Below are 19,985 nucleotides of genomic sequence, written 5' to 3' on the forward strand. Positions count from 1 at the left end.
AGGCGGCAGGATATGAGGAACAACGGGAAGCGGGTTGGGAATCACCACCACCATAACCCGTGGCCCCAATTAAGATAGAGCTTGTGCCCCCGGTGCCCGGACAACCAGGCAGACCAGGCACAGCAGCAAGCTGATTTCCGAGCCTTTAGAGCAGAAATGGCACAAGACTTAGGGCAAGCCCCATAAAACAAGAAAAGGGCGAGAGTGCCCATGAATATGGCAATCGGAAGTTTGAGGCATATTGTAACTACGGGGGTGTAGGTGCTGCGCTGAACCGAGACGATGTACAGTTTATGCAATTGTACAAGGATGGCCTTAGCCTGGCCCACCAGGCAATCCTAGACACCGGGCCCGGGCCCACCAGGCAATCCTAGACACCGGGCCCGGGCCCACCAGGCGATCCTAGACACCGGGCCCGGGCCCACCAGGCCATCCTAGACACTGGGCCCACCAGGCCATCCTAGACACCGGGCGCGGGCCCACCAGGCCATCCTAGACACCAGGCCCGGGCCCACCAGGCCATCCTAGACACCGGGCCCGGGCCCACCAGTCAATCCTAGACACCGGGCTAGTAGACAAGAACACATATGATCGAGGAAGATGGGCCACCGGGGTAGATAACCACATAGGGAAAACTAAGATAAAGGTGTCGGCAGTGAGGTTACAAACCCCACTGAAATGGTGGCCACTGCAGCAGCCGTTCCTAAACCCGAGGTGTGCTTTAATTGTAAAAACCCGAACATAAAATATTTACAGCGTTAGATGTAGCCAATGGATTTTGGTCGATACCACTGGACCAGGAATCCCAAGATAAATTCGCTTTCACAGTGGGAGGGAGACGGTGTACATGGGCGAGGCTCCCACAGGGATTCCACAACAGCCCCAACATCCTCCATCGGGTCACGAGTGAGAAGCTGAGTCCGTGCGACGTAGAGTCTAACAACAGTACAATCTTATAATATGCAGATGATATCCTAATAGCGTCAGAATCGGAAAGGGGCCACATCGGAGCTCTCCTGATAGTCATAAGGACACTGAAAAATGCTGGATTTAAGATAAACCCCTTTATGAGTTGCTGACCGGGAGGGCGATGCGCTTGCCAGAGGGCAGAGCCACCGGAAGTGAGGATATGGGACCCATCAGAGATAAAATTAAAAATGATATTAAGCAATTGGATGGACAGCTAAAGGAATTACAACAGGAAGTGAAGGACCAACAGACTATCAGGGATTTAGAAGAGAGGACAAAAGGGGGACCCCCGTCACCACCGGCTGAGGTCGGAGACATGGTGTTTGTTCAAATCACCCCTAGCCAACCAGGTTTTGCCCCAAAATGGACTGGACCGTACGGAATTATTCACGTGCCTGCGCCGATATGAAGGGAAAAGCTAGGTGGAAACACTGGTCACAACTGAAAAGGTATGATGTAAGTAAGAAAGACTAAATTACCAGGCAGTGGGAGGAAAACGGGCAACGAGCAGTCCGTACTGTGTTAGCCAAGTGGTTTAGGATTCATTCCCGATCTGGAGGACTGGCCATCTGAAAGACAAAAGGGGGAATCCTCAACTACGGGGAGGGTCACCGTGGGCTGTGCACAAGGAGGGACGTAAAGGAGAAAGCTACAGTGTGTGAGAGATACAGTGTGTGAGAGATTTTTCGCAATTTACCTTCACACCCCAGGAGAACAACAACTGGGGTCACTGTCCCGGGGAGGAAGACTTGGGAATGACAGATACCTGGCATTGGATCTTGAGGGCCAAACACGGAGAGTTGACTGCAACGGCGGACCCCCGGACCGACACCACCCTGCTATCACAGGACACGACGACACCACAGAGACTATCTTGCCCAGACATGACCCCTGGGCCACAGAATGGACTGGTACTGTATACGGACGATGAACTCTTGTATGATAATGTTAAACATGAAATTGTACAGGTAATTGTGAACCTGGCAGGTATGCAACTGCCTGAGTATTGCAGTAACCAAGCGCCCCTACGAAAACTGTACAAATTACTGAGTAAGGCTGTGATTAATCAGCCGGCCGACGCCACGGGTGCCACTAGATTCAGGGGACATCCTGCTTTCCACCGCCAGAAGAGAGAGTTAGTTAACAATGTACTGACAGGGGTGAACACAGGGACTTCCCTGGTAAACTCTCTCGACATTCAAGGAATCAACTCCGAGGTCACGAATCTTAAAGGGATCATGAGGCAGCTTGCTCATAAGAGTAGCGAGGGGTGGTGAAACGGCAGCGGCCCTAGGGGGCAAGAGTGTGGCATCTGTATTGGAAAGCGTACACGTTAAAGAGACCCATGCTAAAGCCACCAGCCAATTAATAGAAAGGGAGGAACGACAAGAGGGCAGCACCTAAAAAAGCCAGCTTACGGCCAGTGGCTGATCGGGCAATTAAGACAAAATCTGGGCCAGATCCAAAGTGGGGAGCTACCGGGCTGGATCAACAGTGCCCGGTTGTGGGAGATGGCCAAGAACCCAGGCATCATCGACGCATGTACATTGAAAGGAGTGACCAGGGTGTATGCGGTGATTCAGAAGTGCACCTCAAACCAAATGAACGTGTTAGGTATGGGCAATCCCCTCAGTCACAGCAGACACGGGCCCACACCCTCAGTACCGAGTGGAGAACATTGGGTTAATCCGAGACAATGACTCCCTCCGGTACTACCCCATAGATATGCATGCCATACGCAAGAATGAGGGCATACACAGGGTATCACTGAGCGGCTGCAGATGGAAAGGTAGCCTAACAATTTGCTCCCATCCATTCGGAACGGGGGGGGGAGCTGGACAAATGCGGGTACAACCGAACGGAGGGTTGTATATTAGAAATTACCCACAGAGAAAACCATCACACCCGCTCAGGATACAAGGGAACCCCGGCTCCCAGTTACTATCAGACACAGCGTGAATAATGTACGTCCAACAAAGGGGTCAGGTCTCAGTCAACGCCTCCGACACACTCCACCATGCCCTGGAACACTATGAGGAACCTAAGCAGGCCCCAATTCCCCACCTTCCCGAAAGTCTGACAAAGTTTAAAGGTGACTTACGAAAGGTGAGGAATCAGCATTACGTGTTACAGGCGGTGTTTAAAAGGCTAATCAATGATACGGAAGAGCACTTGAGAGATCCGACGGTGGGAGCAAGTGTGGGAATGGGGGCTGAATGTGGACATACACCCCTGGATAAGAATAAGCTCTCATATACTCGTCGCAGTGCAGCTAGTGTTAGCATTGTTTAACTCTAATTCTTTCAATGTCTTCTCCAGACAATCCAAAAAGTACCAGGGGACCATGAGTGGCGTACTGAGAGGCTGCAAGGAGACATTTGCGTTACATTATGGGACCAGCAACACTCACACACACACAGATTACACAATCCACACTGACATCACTAAAAATCACAGACGGAATCTCAGTAACAATCCACATGCTTTGCACAGTCTTGTGTTGGGGGTTTAGTGTTTGATATTTCGAACTGCAGTGACATTCCCGACAAGATGAGTTAAAGTTTTAACATTAACCAGAAAATGGCTGAAACATTGTTTTCCTGGGGTGAACACATCAAAGGACAGGAAGAATCAGAAAGTTGTCCTGCCCTGGGATTAACATATCAATGGACAGGCCTCCTGGGGAGCAGATTGAGAGACATCCCAACATGCCAGGGGTGGAGTCTGCAAACTGCTCATTCAGGATATACCTGGCTAGGAACCCAATCCGAAAACCGCCTCCAGAGTGCGGAGCTAGTCCCCACTCTGGCTTAATGTGCGTGTGTGTTCCCTCTGTCTCAATCTGCTTTATAACTCTTTGACTTGTTTGTATTTGGATGTTGCTGAGTTGTAACTGAGAGTGATTCATTGGCTCTTGCGTTATTTTGTTTGAAAATGTTCTTTGCTCTCTGTTTTAATGGAATTAATTTTCTCCCCCACCCCTCAAAGAATTTTTATTTTGAAACCTGCAATCTGAAGATCCAGACTGGGACAAGGACTCTTCTTCTTCAGGAGTTTCCTGAGACCTTCTCCAAGGCCGTGCTCCATGGGCCCACGTGAGTTTGTGTCCGTTTCTTACCCCGAGATTTCAATTCCTCTCCGGGACCCTGGTTTTCGGTGGCTCCGGTTAACCAGTTCCTGTTGGACTGTGGGCCTGGAGTTTCAAAAAGAAAATCTTGGGGTTAAAGTAGCCCAGCCTTGCAATCTAAAACTTACATGTTAGCCTCCAGTGTGTGAGGAACAGGAGCCCCACAAGAGGAAATGAAAAGTCCTAAAGTGAAGCTGCCTAAAATCTTGTTATAATTCAGGGATAATGCGTGTAATTTGGGCTGCGCGATCATTCTGACGGTTAAACGGGATTCCCGGTGGTCATTTTACTGAGGGTTTAGGTTTCTATCTGCCTTTCTCCAGTTTTCTTTCTGTTTATTTCTTCGCTTTGCGCTATTTAAGCCTTCAAGGAATAATCACAGGTGAATTGATGGACCCACAGCAGGGGAAGTGAGCTGCAGAAGGGGCAGGGAAAGACTTTACACATGGGGAGAGGAGGCAGGAGTTTCAGAAGGTAGGAGTCACACAGGGGGCTGATTAAGGGGGAGATTATACAGAGGAGGTGGGAGGCTGCTGTTCGTTTCGGAGGGGGATAATTTGAATGAACATGGGGACAGGGTGCTTGTTCATGTTTGAAATAGTGAGGGGTCGCTGCCACATGTTTAAAATGGTGAATGCATATGAGTTAATAGCTGACTGATATGAGTTTGTATTTATACAGACGTCCAGAGAGATAGGGGGTGGGGCGGTGCTGGGAGTGTGGGGACTGTTGTGATGGTGGGTTGGGTGTTAGATGGGGGTTGTTTGAGAGAGATTTTTGAGTGGGCAAACGCGGGGTTAAAAATGGCGCGAGTAATTTGGCGGCCACAAAACAAACGGTCTGGCGAAAATGATGCAGAGATGGAATAATTGCCGGCTGATAATGACAGGGAGGAAAAGAATGGGGGTTGGATAATATTTGCGAGGAGGAAAGAAAAAACTAAATAACCAGTCCAGTATAGATTTTGAAGAGCACACATTGGGGGTTATATATTTCTTTTTTCAGAAAAGGTTGCTGACAGGAAATAGAAGAGAAAATGAAAGATATGATGAAATCTATTTTTTGAATTGTGAATCAGGGGAGAGCGCGAACGCAGTCCCCCACTACCACAAATTTTGCAGTCGAGTATCCCGCATTTGGGGACATCGCAGGCGTTAGCACACCCGAAGTGCAATGGGCTAGCCTCGTCCTGGGAGAACCTTTTTTTTCTTTTTTTTGCAAAAATATACTTTATTCATAAAATATCATCAATCACATTCCAAACCATTTCAATAACAACATTACAAGGGTACAATCCAGGTTAAACTTTTACAAAATGTATCACCAGGTGCATCAGTACAAACAATATTACAATCATTTACAGCCTTTCATTTTGAGCTGTACAGCCCGAGGGGATTTAAACAGTTCCCAGTCCCTCGGTGCGCTGTGGTAGAAAGGTCTTAGACAGCGACCCTTCCCCATTGCGCCTTTGCGGCAGCTGCTCCAAGATTTAGTGCATCCCACAACACGTAGTCCTGGACTTTGGATTGTGCCAGTCCGCAACAATCGGTCGGGGACAACTCTTTGTGCTGGAAGACCAACAAGTTTCGGGCAGACCAAAGCGCCTCTTTCACCGAGTTGATGATCCTCCAGCTGCAGTCGATGTTTGTCTCGGTGTGTGTCCCTGGGAACAGCCCGTAGAGCACAGAGTCCCGTGTCACAGAACTGCTCGGGATGAACCTCAACAGCAACCACTGCATCTCTCTCCAGACTTTCTTTGCAAAGGCACAATCCACAAGGAGGTGAACAACGGTCTCTTCCCCACCACAGCCACCTCGAGGGCAACGTGCAGAGGGGGTGAGACTCCTGACGTGTAGGAAGGATCTGACGGGGAGGGCCTTTCTCACCACCAGCCAAGCTACGTCTTGGTGCTTGTTGGAAAGTTCTGGCGATGAGGCATTCTGCCAAATGACTTTGACAGTCTGCTCGGGGAACCATCCCACAGGGTCCACCCTCTCCTTTTCCCTCAGGGCCTCTAGGACGTTACGTGCTGACCACTGCCTGATGGACTTGTGGTCAAAGGTGTTTTTCTGCATAAATTTTTCCACGAGGGACAGGTGGTAGGGCACGGTCCAACTACTTGGAGCGTTCAGCGGCAGCGTGGCCAGACCCATCCTTCGCAACACCGGGGACAGGTAGAACCTCAGCACGTAGTGACACTTGGTGTTTGCGTACTGAGAGTCTATGCACCGCTTGACGCAGCCACACACAAAGGTGGCCATCAGTATGAGGGCGATGTTGGGCACGGTTTTTCCCCCTTTATCTAGAGGCTTGTACATCGCGTCTCTGCGGACACGATCCATTTTTGACCTCCAGATAAAGCGGAAGATGGCTCGTGTGATCACCACCACGCAGGAGTGTGGAATGGGCCAGACCTGCGCCACGTACAGCAACAGCGAGAGTGCCTCACACCTGATGACCAGGTTCTTACCCGCAATGGAGAGGGAGCGTCGCTCCCACATGCCCAGTTTCCTTTTCACCATAGACACTCGCTCCTTCCAGTTTCTAACGCATGCCCCGGTCCCTCCGAACCATATCCCCAGCACCTTCAGGCCGTCAGCCCTGACAGTGAAGGGGACAAAGGATCGGTCAGCCCACTTCCCAAAGAACATGGCCTCGCTCTTCCCACGATTTACCTTGGCTCCCGAGGCCAGTTCGAACTGGTCGCGGATGTGGATCAGTCTGCGCACCGACAGCGGATCCGAGCAGAAGACGGCGACATCATCCATGTGCAGGGAGGCTTTGAACTGAGTGCCTCCACTGCCTGGGATCGTCACTCCTCTTATGCCCGGATCCTTCCTGATGGACTCGGCAAAGGGTTCTATGCAACACACGAAAAGAACAGGCGAGAGAAGACAGCCCTGCCTGACTCCAGATTTAATCGGAAAGCTATCTGTTTCCCACCCATTGATCGAGACTGCGCTACTGATGTTAGTGTAGAGCAGTTGGATCCAATTTCGAATTCCCTCCCCAAACCCCAATTTGGAGAGCACATCCACCATGTAGGTGTGCGATATTCTGTCAAAGGCCTTCTCCTGATCCAAGCTGATGAGGCAGGTATCCACACACCTGTCCTGTACATAGGCAATCGTATCCCTGAGCAGCGCGAGGCTGTCCGAGATCTTCCTGCCCGGCACAGTGCAGGTCTGGTCATGGTGGATCACCAATTCCAGAGCGGATTTGACCCGGTTGGCGATGACCTTGGACAGAATCTTATAGTCCACATTCAACAGCGAAATGGGTCGCCAATTTCTAATTTCCTCCCTTCCCCCCTTGTGCTTGTAGATGAGGGTGATGATGCCTTTCCTCATGGATTCTGACATGCTGCCGGCCAGGAGCATACTCTCGTACACTTCTAGCAGGTCCGGGCCCATCCAGTCCCACAGAGCCGAATACAACTCCGCTGGCAAGCCGTCGCTTCCGGGAGTTTTACTCTTCTCGAAGGACTCAAGGGCCTTAGTCTGTTCGTCAGGAGTTAGCGGTTTGTCCAGGCTCTCCCATGTACTGTCGTCTAAGACCTCCGTGATGGAGGACAGGAAGGACTGGGAGGCCGTGCTGTCTGTGGGCTTCACGTCATACAATCGGGCATAAAAGGATTTGCTGATCCTCAAAATGTCGGACTGCGATGACTTTAGTGAGCCGTCTTCTTCCTTCAGGCTGCTGATCACAGAGCTCTCTCTGTGTATCTTTTGGAAGAAGAAATGCGAGCACGTCTCATCCTGCTCCACGGAGCGGACTCTGGAACGGAAGATGATCTTGGAGGCCTCCGAGGCAAAGAGCAAGGCTTGCTGGCCCTTCACCTCTTGGAGTTCCTCCTTGACATCGACCCCCATCGACTGCAGCAGGAGCAGATTCTGCAGGTTTTTCTGGAGTCGGGACCTTTCACTCTGTTCCTTTCTAGCTTTCTGGGTGCCTTTGAGGATGAAAAACGTCTTGATGTTTCCCTTGATCGCTTCCCACAACTGTGTCAGGGACTCAAAGAGGGGTTTCACGGTTCTCCAGCCTTTGTAAGACCTCTTGAGCTCCTCAATGTTCTCTGGGGTCAGCAGTTGCACGAATAGCTTCCATGCCCCCCTGCCCACCCTCAGGTCCTTCTCCAAGTGGCAGTCCGCCAGTAGGAGGCAGTGGTCAGAGAAGAACAACGGCTTGACCTCGGTGGATCTGACTGTGAATGCACGGGACACAAAGAGGAAGTCTATCCTGGAACGAATGGACCCGTCTGGCCGCGACCAGGTGTATCTACGCTGCGCTCAAGCGGCCGTACCGGCACAAAATGGGCAGCTGGCCCAGGCGCCAATACACGGACAGAGAGCTATAACGGGGGCTTCCCGGCGCAACTGAGAACCACGTATGTGTCCCTGTCACCTAGCGCAACCATGAAGCTATTGGAAACAAATTACCCCAACTAAAACCTAGACATGGAAATGAGTCGTTTTGGCAAAAATTGAGGGAAATACGGCAATGCCACGATCTCCATAACAGGGACGTTCGCGGGTTAGTCCGGATAAAACTACCTGAGGCGTTTTGGGGACGGCTGCAGCAAGCGTATCAGGACGGAACCTGGTGTAATGATATCGCTGCAGACCAGGGACAGCAGCAAGCTGATTTCCGAGCCTTTAGAGCAGAAATGGCACAAGTCTTAGGGCAAGCCCCAGTTAATTGGAATACAGTGACTGGAGTAAAACAAGAAAAGGGCGAGAGTGCCCATGAATATGGCAATTGGAAGTTTGAGGCATATTGTAACTATGGGGGTGTAGGTGCACTGGAGGTTCACTAGAGCTTTCCCCACCAGGGACTGCAGCGCCACCACGGCCACAAAGATCCTCGCTTTTGAAGTAGTACCAAGATGGGGAATCCCTTTACAGATAGATTCGGATCAAGGAGCGCATTTTACGGACAGTATTATGAAAAGGACGTGTGAGCTGCTCGGAGTAAAACAGAAATTTCACGTACCTGACCGTCCACAAAGCTCAGGAATGGAAGAATGTATGAACCGCACGTTAAAAAATGCTATTGCAATGGCAAACACAACAACTGGTGGGGGATGGGTGGATGTGCTCCCCTGCATATTGATGCGACTGAGGGCTACCCCCAACAGGACAACTGGTTTAACCTCTTATGAGTTGCTGACCGGGAGGGCTATGCGCTTGCCAGAGGGCAGAGCCACCGGAAGTGAGGATATGGGACCCATCAGAGATAAAATTAAAAACGATATTAAGCAATTGGATGGACAGCTAAAGGAATTACAACAGGAAGTGAAGGACCAACAGGCTATCAGGGATTTAGAAGAGAGGACAAAAGGGGGACTCCCGTCACCACCGGCTGAGGTCGGAGACATGGTGTTTGTTCATATCACCCCTAGCCAACCAGTTTTTGCCCCAAAATGGACTGGACCGTACGGAATTATTCACGTGCCTGCGTCGGTATGAAGGGAAAAGCTAGGTGGAAATACTGGTCGCAACTGAAAAGGTATGATGTAAGTAAGAGAGACTAAATTACCAGGCAGCGGGGGGAAAACGGGCAACGAGCAGTCCGTACTGTGTAGGCCAAGTGGTTTAGGATTCATTCCCGATCTGGAGGACTGGCCATCTGAAAGACAAAAGGGGGAATCCTCAACTACGGGGAGGGTCACCGTGGGCTGTGCACAAGGAGGGACGTAAAGGAGAAAGCTGCCTCTTATATCCAACCTAAACCCTGGTGATCACCAGCAGTGTGCTTCATTACAGAAATAACAATAACCGGGTAACCTCCACGCCAAGATGGAAAAAAGCTGGGTGTCCATGATCATTACCAGGGCCCTGGCTATCGCAGCCACCGGCATACAGAATGTAAACCGTGAAGCAGTGGCCGGTATGGGCTTATACTACAAGAATGTCAGCGACGGATATTGCGTGAAAGGAGGTGTGAATGTCACAACGGAAAGGTCAATGCTCTTCAAGTGTGGCACCGGGCTTACGCAACTATCCATTGGAATGAGCGATGGTGAGAGCCTCGGGCAGAGCTCGCATTCGGGAACGGAACTCCGATGGAAAAATGAGGGCCCACTATGCTTCCAGATCAGCGATGGTTCGGACGGACCCTGGACATGTGCGAAGGGGGCACAGGTCCAGATACAGTGTGTGAGAGATTTTTCACAATTTACCTTCACACCCCAGGACAACAACAACTGGGGTCACTGTCCCGGGGAGGAGGACTTGGGAATGACAGATACCTGGCATTGGATCTTGAGGGCCAAACACGGAGAGTTGACTGCAACGGCGGACCCCCGGACCGACACCACCCCGCTATCACAGGACACGACAAGAGACTATCTTGCCCAGACATGACCCCTGGGCCACAGAATGAACTGGTACTGTATATGGACGGTGAACTCTTGTATGATAATGTTAAACATGAAATTGTACAGGTAATTGTGAACCTGGCAGGTATGCAACTGCCTGAGTATTGCAGTAACCAAGCGCCCCTACGAAAACTGTACAAATTACTGAGTAAGGCTGTGATTAATCAGCCGGCCGACGCCACGGGTGCCACTAGATTCAGGGGACATCCTGCTTTCCACCGCCAGGAGAGAGAGTTAGTTAACAATGTACTGACAGGGGTGAACACAGGGACTTCCCTGGTAAACTCTCTCGACATTCAAGGAATCAACTCCGAGGTCACGAATCTTAAAGGGATCATGAGGCAGCTTGCTCATGAGAGTAGCGAGGGGTGGTGAAACGGCAGCGGCCGTAGGGGGCAAGAGTGTGGCATCTGTATTGGAAAGCGTACACGTTATAGAGACCCATGCTAAAGCCACCAGCCAATTAACAGAAAGGGAGGAACGACAAGAGGGCAGCACCCAAAAAAGCCAGCTTACGGCCGGTGGATGATCGGGCAATTAAGACACAATCTGGGCCAGATCCAAAGGGGGGAGGTACTGGGCTGGATCAACAGTGCCCGGTAGTGGGGGATGGCCAAGAACCCAGGCGTCATCGACGCATGTACATTGAAAGGAGTGACCAGGGTGTATGCGGTGATTCAGAAGTGCACCTCAAACCAAATGAACGTGATAGGTATGGGCAATCCCCTCAGTCACAGCAGACACGGGCCCACACCCTCAGTACCAAGTGGAGAACATTGGGTTAATCCGAGACAATGACTCCCTCCGGTACTACCCCATAGATATGCATGCCATACGCAAGAATGAGGGCATACACGGGGTATCACTGAGTGGGTGCAGGAGGAAAGGTAGCCTCACAATTTGCTCCCAACCAGTTGGAACGGGGGTGGTGCTGGACAAATGTGGGTACAACCGAACGGAGGGTTGTATATTAGAAATTACCCACAGAGGAAACCATCACACCCGCTCAGGATACAAGGGAACCCCGGCTCCCAGTTAGTATCGGACACGCGTGAATAATGTACGTCCAACAAAGGGATCAGGTCTCAGTCAACCAGGGGGTCATTGTGCTGTGGCCTTTGTCTAATTAATACCATTAAGTTACTGATAATAAAAGATATATAAACTGTGCTCATTTGAACCTCGGTGGAGAAGTGCCTGGATTGCCCAGTGTTTGCTCCCCGCATGCGTAATAAAGGAACCACTTGAATATTGCATCTGGACTCCGAGTGTTGAACTTTTGTACCAGAGTATTCCTCGGTTCTTTCAACGTGTTGGTGGATTGAGCAGACAAGTGGCAGATGAAGTTCAATGTACAGAAGTGTGAGGTGATCCATTTTGGCAGGAAGAATATGGTGAGACAGCATAAAATAAAGGAAGAGCCTCTAAAAGAGGTGCACAAACAGAGGGAACTCAGACGTACATAGGCCATTGAAGATGGCAGGACGTGTTGAGAGCAGTTAATAAAGCAGATAGTATCTTAGGCTTTATTAATAGGGGCATTGAGTACAAGAGTAAGGAGGTCATGTTGAACTCGTATAAGACACTAATTAGGCCTCATCTGGAATACTGCGTCCAGTTCTGGGCGCCATACTTGAGGAAGGATGTGAAGACATTGGAGAGGGTACAGAGGAGATTCACAAGAATGATTCCCGGGATGAAGAACTGTAGCTATGAGGATAGATTGGAGAGGATGGGACTGTTTTCCTTGGAGAAAAGAAGACTGTGAGGAGAGTTGGTGGAGGTATTCAAGATCCTGAGAGATATGGACAAGGTAAATCGTGAGAAACTGTTTCCACTCAAGTGAACATCAAGGACTAGAGGGCACAGATTCAAAATAATTGGCAAAAGGAGTAAATGTGATGTGAGGAAAGATTAATTCACCCAGAGGGTGGTTGGAGTCTGGAACAAAATTCCTGAGAGGGTGCTGGAGGCAGATTCGATCGAGGTATTCAGAAGGGAATTGGATCGTTACCTGAAAAGACAGAATGTGCAAGGTTACGGGGATGAGGCAGGGGAGTAGGACTAGGTGGAAGGCTCTTTCAGAGACCCAGTGCAGACTTGATAGGCCGAATGGCCTCCTTCCACACTGTAAAAAATTCTGTGACATCACAAAGCAGTATCAAGATTTTGTGATTTAGAGATAGATCATGAAATCGGAAATGATCAAAACAAAGGGCGTACATTTATTGTGAGCTGTACAGCCCGAGGGGCTCTAAACAGTTCCCAGTCCCTCGGTACACTGTGGCAGAAGGGTCTTAGACAGCGACCCTTCCCCATTGCGCCTTTGCGGCAGCTGCCCCAAGCTTTAGTGCGTCCCTCAGCACGTAGTCCTCGGCCTTGGAATGTGCCAGTCCGCAACACTCGGTCGGGGACAACTCTTTGTGCTGGAAGAACAACAAGTTTCGGGCAGACCAAAGAGCGTCTTTCACCGAGTTGATGATCCTCCAGCTGCAGTTGATGTTTGTCTCGGTGTGTGTCCCTGGGAACAGCCCGTAGAGCACAGAGTCCTGTGTCACAGAACTGCTCGGGATGAACCTCGACAGAAACCACTGCATCTCTCTCCAGACTTTCTTTGCAAAGGCACAATCCACAAGGAGGTAGACAACGGTCTCTTCCCCACCACAGCCACCTCGAGGGCAACGTGCAGAGGGGGTGAGCTTCCTGGCGTGTAGGAAGGATCTGACGGGGAGGGCCTTTCTCACCACCAGCCAAGCTACGTCTTGGTGCTTGTTGGAAAGTTCTGGCGATGAGGCATTCTGCCAAATGACTTTGACAGTCTGCTCGGGGAACCATCCCACAGGGTCCACCCTCTCCTTATCCCTCAGGGCCTCTAGGACGTTACGTGCTGACCACTGCCTGATGGACTTGTGGTCAAAGGTGTTTTTCTGCATCAATTTTTCCACCAGGGACAGGTGGTAGGGCACGGTCCAACTACTTGGAGCGTTCCGCGGCAGCGTGGCCAGACCCATCCTTCGCAACACCGGGGACAGGTAGAACCTCAGCACGTAGTGACACTTGGTGTTTGCGTACTGAGGGTCTACGCACCGCTTGATGCAGCCGCACACAAAGGTGGCCATCAGTATGAGGGCGATGTTGGGCACGTTTATTCCCCCTTTATCTAGAGGCTTATACAGCGCGTCCCTGCGGACACGATCCATTTTCGACCTCCAGATAAAGGGGAAGATGGCTCGGGTGATCGCCATCGCGCAGCAGTCTGGAATGGGCCAGACCTGCGCCATGTACAGCAACAGCGAGAGTGCCTCACACCTGATGACCAGGTTCTTACCCGCAACGGAGAGGAAGCGTCGCTCCCAGATTCCCAGTTTCCTTTTCACCATAGACACTGGATCCTTCCAGTTTCTAACGCATACCCCGGTCCCTCTGAACCATATCCCCAGCACCTTCAGGCCGTCAGCACTGACGGTGAAGGGGACAAAGGATCGGTCAGCCCAGTTCCCAAAGAACAGGGCCTCGCTCTTCCCACGATTTACCTTGGCTCCCGAGTCCAGTTCGAACTGGTCGCAGATGTGGATCAGTCTGCACACCGACAGCGGATCAGAACAGAAGACGGCGACATCGTCCATGTACAGGGAGGCTTTGATCTGAGTGCCTCCACTGCCTGGGATCGTAACTCCTCTAATGCCCGGATCCTTCCTGATGGACTCAGCAAAGAACAGGCGAGAGAGGACAGCCCTGCCTGACTCCAGATTTAATTGGAAAGCTATCTGATTCCCACCCATTGATTGAGACTGCGCTACTGATGTTAGTGTAGAGTAGGATCCAACTGGATCCAATTGCGAATTCCCTCCCCAAACCCCATTTTGAGAGCACATCCACCATGTAGGTGTGCGATATTCTGTCAAAGGCTTTCTCCTAATCCAGGCTGATGAGGCAGGTATCCACACCCCTGTCCTGTACATAGGCAATCGTATCACTGAGCAGCGCCAGGCTGTCAGAGATCTTCCTGCCCGGCACAGTGCAGGTCTGGTCAGGGTGTATCAACAATTCCAGAGCGGATTTGACCCGCTTGGCGATGACCTTGGACAGAATCTTATAGTCCACATTCAACAGTGAAATGGGTCGCCAATTTCTAATTTCCTCCCTTTCTTCCTTGTGCTTGTACATGAGGGTGATGATGCCTTTCCTCATGGATTCTGACACACTGCCGGCCAGGAGCATACTCTCGTACACTCCTAGCAGGTCTGGGCCGATTAAGTCCCACAGAGCCGAATATAACTCCACCGGCAAGCCGTCGCTTCTGGGGAGATTTACTCTTCTCGAAGGACTCAAGGGCCTAAGTCAGTTCGTCAGGAGTTCGCGGTTTGTCCAGCCTCTCCCGTGTACTGTCGCCTAAGACCTCCGTGATAGAGGACAAGGAGGACTGGGAGGCCGTGCTGTCCGTCGGCTTCACGTCATAAAATCCGGCATAAAAGGATTTGCTGATCCTCAAAATGTCGGACTGCGCTGACTTTACTGATCTGTCTTCTTCATTCAGGCTGCTGATCACAGAGCTCTCTCTCTGTTCCTTTTGGAAGAAGAAACGTGAGCACGTCTCATCCTGCTCCACGGAGCGGACTCTGGAACGGAAGATGATCTTGGAGGCCTCCGAGGCAAAGTGAAAGGCTTGCTGGCTCTTCACCTCTTGGAGTTCTTCCTTGACATCGACCCCCACCGACTGCAGCCGGAGCAGATTCTGCATCTTTTTCTGGAGTCGGGACATTTCCCTCTCTTCCTTTCTAGCTTTCTGGATGCTTTTGAGGATGAAAAACCTCTTGGTGTTTCCCTTGATCGCTTCCCACCAGTGTGTCAGGGACTCAAAGAGGGGTTTCATGGTTCTCCAACCTTCATAAGCCCTCTTGAGCTCCTCAATGTTCTCTGGGGTCAGCAGTTGCACGAATAGCTTCCATGCCCCCCTGCCCACCCTCAGGTCCTTCTCCAAGTGGCAGTCCGCCAGTAGGAGGCAGTGGTCAGAGAAGAACACCGGCTTGACCTCGGTGGATCTGACTGTGAATGCACGGGACACAAAGAGGAAGTCTATCCTGGAACGAATGGACCCGTCTGGCCGCGACCAGGTGTATCTACGCTGCGCTCCGTCTGCAGGGTTGCTGAAGACGTCGTGCAGCTTGGCATCCTTAACTGTTTCCATCAGGGATCTGGACGTAGCGTCCAATCTGCTGCCGGCCCTGCCGGATCGTCCAGCCGCATCGATGATGCAGTTGAAGTCACCGCCCAGAATGACCGGCCTGGAGGTCGCCAGCAGCAGTGGGAACTGCTGAAAAACCTCCAGCCGCTCAGCTCCTTGTGACGGGCCATACACGTTAATTAACCGGAGTGGAGCGTTCTTGTACATTACGTCTGCTACGAGGAGTCGCCCGCCCACCACCTCCTTAACCTCGGAGACGGTGAAGTTGCCTCCCCGCAGCAGAATACCCAGGCCGGAGGAACGAGAGTCATTTCCGCCCGACCAGATCGATGGCCCGTGGGACCACCACCGTGACCATTGCCTGTAGGAGCTGAACTGGATAACCTCACTTATCCACGTTAAACTCCATCTGCCAAATTTTGGCCCATTCACCTAACCTGTCCATATCCATTTGTAAATTTCTCATTTCTTCACTGCAACTTACTTTCCCACCTATTTTGGTGTCATCTGCAAATTTAGCTATGGTACCTTCTACTCCTGAATCCAAGTAAATAGTTGGGGCCCAAGGACCGAACCCTGTGGCACCCCACTAGTTACAGCTTGCCATCCACAAAAGACCCATTTATCCTGACTCTCTGCTTTCTGTTGGTTAGCCAAAGCTCTATCCAAGCAAATATATTACCCTTAGCTGCGTGTGATCTTATCTTGTGTATTAATCTTTTGTGCGGCACCTTATCAAATGCCTTCTGGAAGTCCAGACATACTACATCTACAGGATCGCCATTATCCACTTTGCTTGTCACATCTTCAAAGAACTCTAGCGATTTAGTCAAACACGATTTAGTCTTCATAAAGCCATGCTGACTCTGATGGATTGCATTTTGACTTGCATTTTAGGAGGGTAGTGAAGGCATTGGAGAGAGTGCAGAAGAGGTTTACGAGTTTGGTTCCAGGGGCGAGGAAGTTGAGTTATGAAGTAAGATTGGAGAAGTTGGGACTGTATTCCTTGGGGAAAAGAAGTCTGAGAGGAGACTTGATAGAGGTATTGAAAATCATGAGGTATCTGGAGAGAGTAGATAGGGAGAAACTGCTTGCACCGATGAAAGGATCGAGAAGGAGCGGGCACAGGTTTAAAGTAACTAGCAGAAGAAGCAAAAGTGATAGGAGCAGCGAGTGGTCAGGGTCTGGAATGCACCGCCTGATAGCGTGGCGGAGGCAGGTTCAATTGAAGAGGGAATGAGATGATTATTTGAAAAGAAAGCATGTGCTGGGTTACGTGGAGAAGGCAGGAGAATGGCACGAAGTGAAATGTTCATTGGGAGAGCTGGTGCAGTCACGACGGGCGGAATGGGCTCCTTGTGCAGTGTAAGGATTGTGTGAACGTGGATGTAGACGTTTCCGAGTAGCTGTGTAAAGTGTGTGAGCTTTGAGGTGTGAGTTTTGACTGTTGCTGTATCAGCAGCAGCAGCAGCAGCGGGCGGGAGCGGCAGCAGAGAGCTGGTTGAAAATGTTGTGAGGCGAAAGGTGCAGCTGAGAGAGTGTTTGAGAGGTGTATTTGCAAGTGAAAGATGTTTTTGTATGAGTGAGGTAGAGTGTTTGTGAGATGAGAGTGGTGTCTGTGAGCGTTGGGTGAGCGTGCGTGTTTTTTGTGTGTAGATGGTGCGGGTGAGTGAGAAAGAAAGAAAGTTGGGTTTTGAAACATGTGCATGTTGAAAAGTAAAGAAAGCAGATGTTTGTAAGAAAACTATTTTTAGCATTGAAAATCCCCTGGAAAGGGGTGGTGCACCATTCCCAGAGCTACTGCAATACCGGGTCGATGCGTGGAGTGGACGGAGTAAGCCCCTATTCCATCTCCCTGCTCCAAAAATCAATTTAATATATGGTCCCCAGATAAGGGACGTATCAGATATTAAACTGATAAGAACAGATTTTTTTTTTTTTTTTGCAAAAATATACTTTATTCATAAAATATCTTCAATCACATTCCAAACCATTCCAAAAACACCATTACAAGGGTACAATCCAGGTTAAACTTTTACAAAATGTATCACCAGGTGCATCAGTACAAACAATATTACAATCATTTACAGCCTTTCATTTTGAGCTGTACAGCCCGAGGGGCTCTAAACAGTTCCCAGTCTCTCGGTGCGCTGTGGCAGAAAGGTCTTAGACAGCGACCCTTCCCCATTGCGCCTTTGCGGCAGCTGCCCCAAGCTTTAGTGCGTCCCTCAGCACGTAGTCCTGGACTTTGGATTGTGCCAGTCCGCAACAATCGGTCGGGGACAACTCTTTGTGCTGGAAGACCAACAAGTTTCGGGTAGACCAAAGCGCGTCTTTCACCGAGTTGATGATCCTCCAGCTGCAGTTGATTTTTGTCTCGGTGTGTGTCCCTGGGAACAGCCCGTAGAGCACAGAGTCCTGTGTCACAGAACTGCTCGGGATGAACCTCGACAGCAACCACTGCATCTCTCTCCAGACTTTCTTTGCAAAGGCACAATCCACAAGGAGGTGAACAACGGTCTCTTCCCCACCACAGCCACCTCGAGGGCAACGTGCAGAGGGGGTGAGCCTCCTGGCGTGTAGGAAGGATCTGACGGGGAGGGCCTTTCTCACCACCAGCCAAGCCACGTCTTGGTGTTTGTTGGAAAGTTCTGGCGATGAGGCATTCTGCCAAATGACTTTGACAGTCTGCTCGGGGAACCATCCCACAGGGTCCACCCTCTCCTTTTCCCTCAGGGCCTCTAGGACGTTACGTGCTGACCACTGCCTGATGGACTTGTGGTCAAAGGTGTTTTCCTGCATAAATTTTTCCACCAGGGACAGGTGTTGCTGTACGTGGCGCAGGTCTGGCCCATTCCTCACTCCTGCGCTGTGGCGATCACGCCAGCCATCTTCCGCTTTATCTGGAGGTCAAAAGTGGATCCTGTTTGCAGGGACATGATGTAAAAAAACTCTGGATGAAGGGGGAAAAAACATGCCCAACATCACCCTCATCCTGATGGCCACCTTTGTGTATGGCAGTATCAAGCTGTGTGTAGACCCAAACACCAAGCGTCACTACGTGCTGAGGTTCTACCTGTCCCTGGTGTTGCGAAGGATGGGTCTGGCCACCCTGCCGCGGAACGCTCCAAGTGCCGTATCACCTGCCCCGTGTGGAAAAACTTATGCAGAGAAACACCTTTGTCCGCAAGTCCATCAGGCAGTGGTTAGCACGTATCACCCTAGAGGCCCTGCGGGAAAAGGAGATGGTGGATTCCGGCGGACGGTTCGCCGAACAGACCGTCAGGGTCATTTGGCAGAATGCCTCATCACCAGAACTCTGAAGAGAGTGGCCGTGGTTCTTGTCGAGGTGCATCCCGAGCAGTTCCGTGACACAGGTATGGACTCTGTGCTCCAGGGGCTGTTCCCAGGGACACACGCCGAGACAAACATCAACTACCGCCGGAGGATCCACTCGGTGAAAGACACTCTTTGGCTGTCCGAAACTTGTTGGTCTTCCATTGCAAAGAGTTGGCACATTCCAAGGTCCAGGACTACGTGCTGAGGGACGCACTAAAGTTTGGGGCAAAGGCGTAATGGAGAAAGGTCGCTGTCTACGGTTGCGCTAGATGTGTCGTGTAACTGGCAGGTAATGGAAAATTTCGAGAAACACTCAGTCACAAGGGAGAACACGTGACAGGCATGAGAGACAATCCATGAGTCTTTGTAGCTGAGTTTCCGTGTGAGCAACTAGCTCACAGCGCAGAGGAGTTCTTCGATCGAGGCCTGCTGTATTTTTGTCTTTGCTTTCAGCTTGAGCAGTCAAAGAACAAAGAAGAAAAAAAAGTACAGCACAGGAACAGGCCCTTCGGCCCTCCAAGCCTGCGCCGATCGGTCTGTGGAGCTTGCCAGCTGACCAGGTATGCAGCTAAAGTCCTTCCACATCTACAGGGAAGGCAAAGTCAGCAGCGTTTCTCCCAGAGTGTAGAGAGTCCTTGGAACTCTCTTCCTCGAAAGGTGGTGGAAACAGAGTCTTTGAATATTTTCAAGACAGAGCTGGATAGATTAACAAGGCGGGGTTGGAAGGTTATCGCTGGTAGGCAGGAATGTGGGGTTGAGGTTACAATCGGATCAGCCATGATCTTCTGAGTAGTGGAGCAGGCTCTTGGGGCCCAGTGGCCTACTCCTGCTCCTAAGTTGTATGTTCAGACATGTAGGGGCATTACTTTTTACTGATTCCAGTGCTTCTCCTGCACTGAACCTGGAGAGTACTACGTCAGCTGCTGTTGAGTTGTTTCCTGATGCCCTGCTTTCTTTTGTACGAGCTGTCTAGCATCCTCGTTTAT

At 50.7% G+C, this 19,985-nt stretch overlaps 2 pseudogenes; both read right to left on the bottom strand.

The window, feature by feature from the left end:
- Positions 1 to 5,171: 5,171 nt before the first annotated feature.
- Positions 5,172 to 5,323, bottom strand: LOC144673744 (U1 spliceosomal RNA; annotated as a pseudogene).
- A 12,112-nt stretch (positions 5,324 to 17,435) lies between these two features.
- Positions 17,436 to 17,614, bottom strand: LOC144673761 (U2 spliceosomal RNA; annotated as a pseudogene).
- Between the last annotated feature and the right edge of the window lie 2,371 nt (positions 17,615 to 19,985).

Source organism: Cetorhinus maximus, unplaced genomic scaffold (assembly GCF_964194155.1).
Source record: "Cetorhinus maximus unplaced genomic scaffold, sCetMax3.hap1.1 HAP1_SCAFFOLD_458, whole genome shotgun sequence".
Lineage (NCBI taxonomy): Eukaryota > Metazoa > Chordata > Chondrichthyes > Lamniformes > Cetorhinidae > Cetorhinus > Cetorhinus maximus.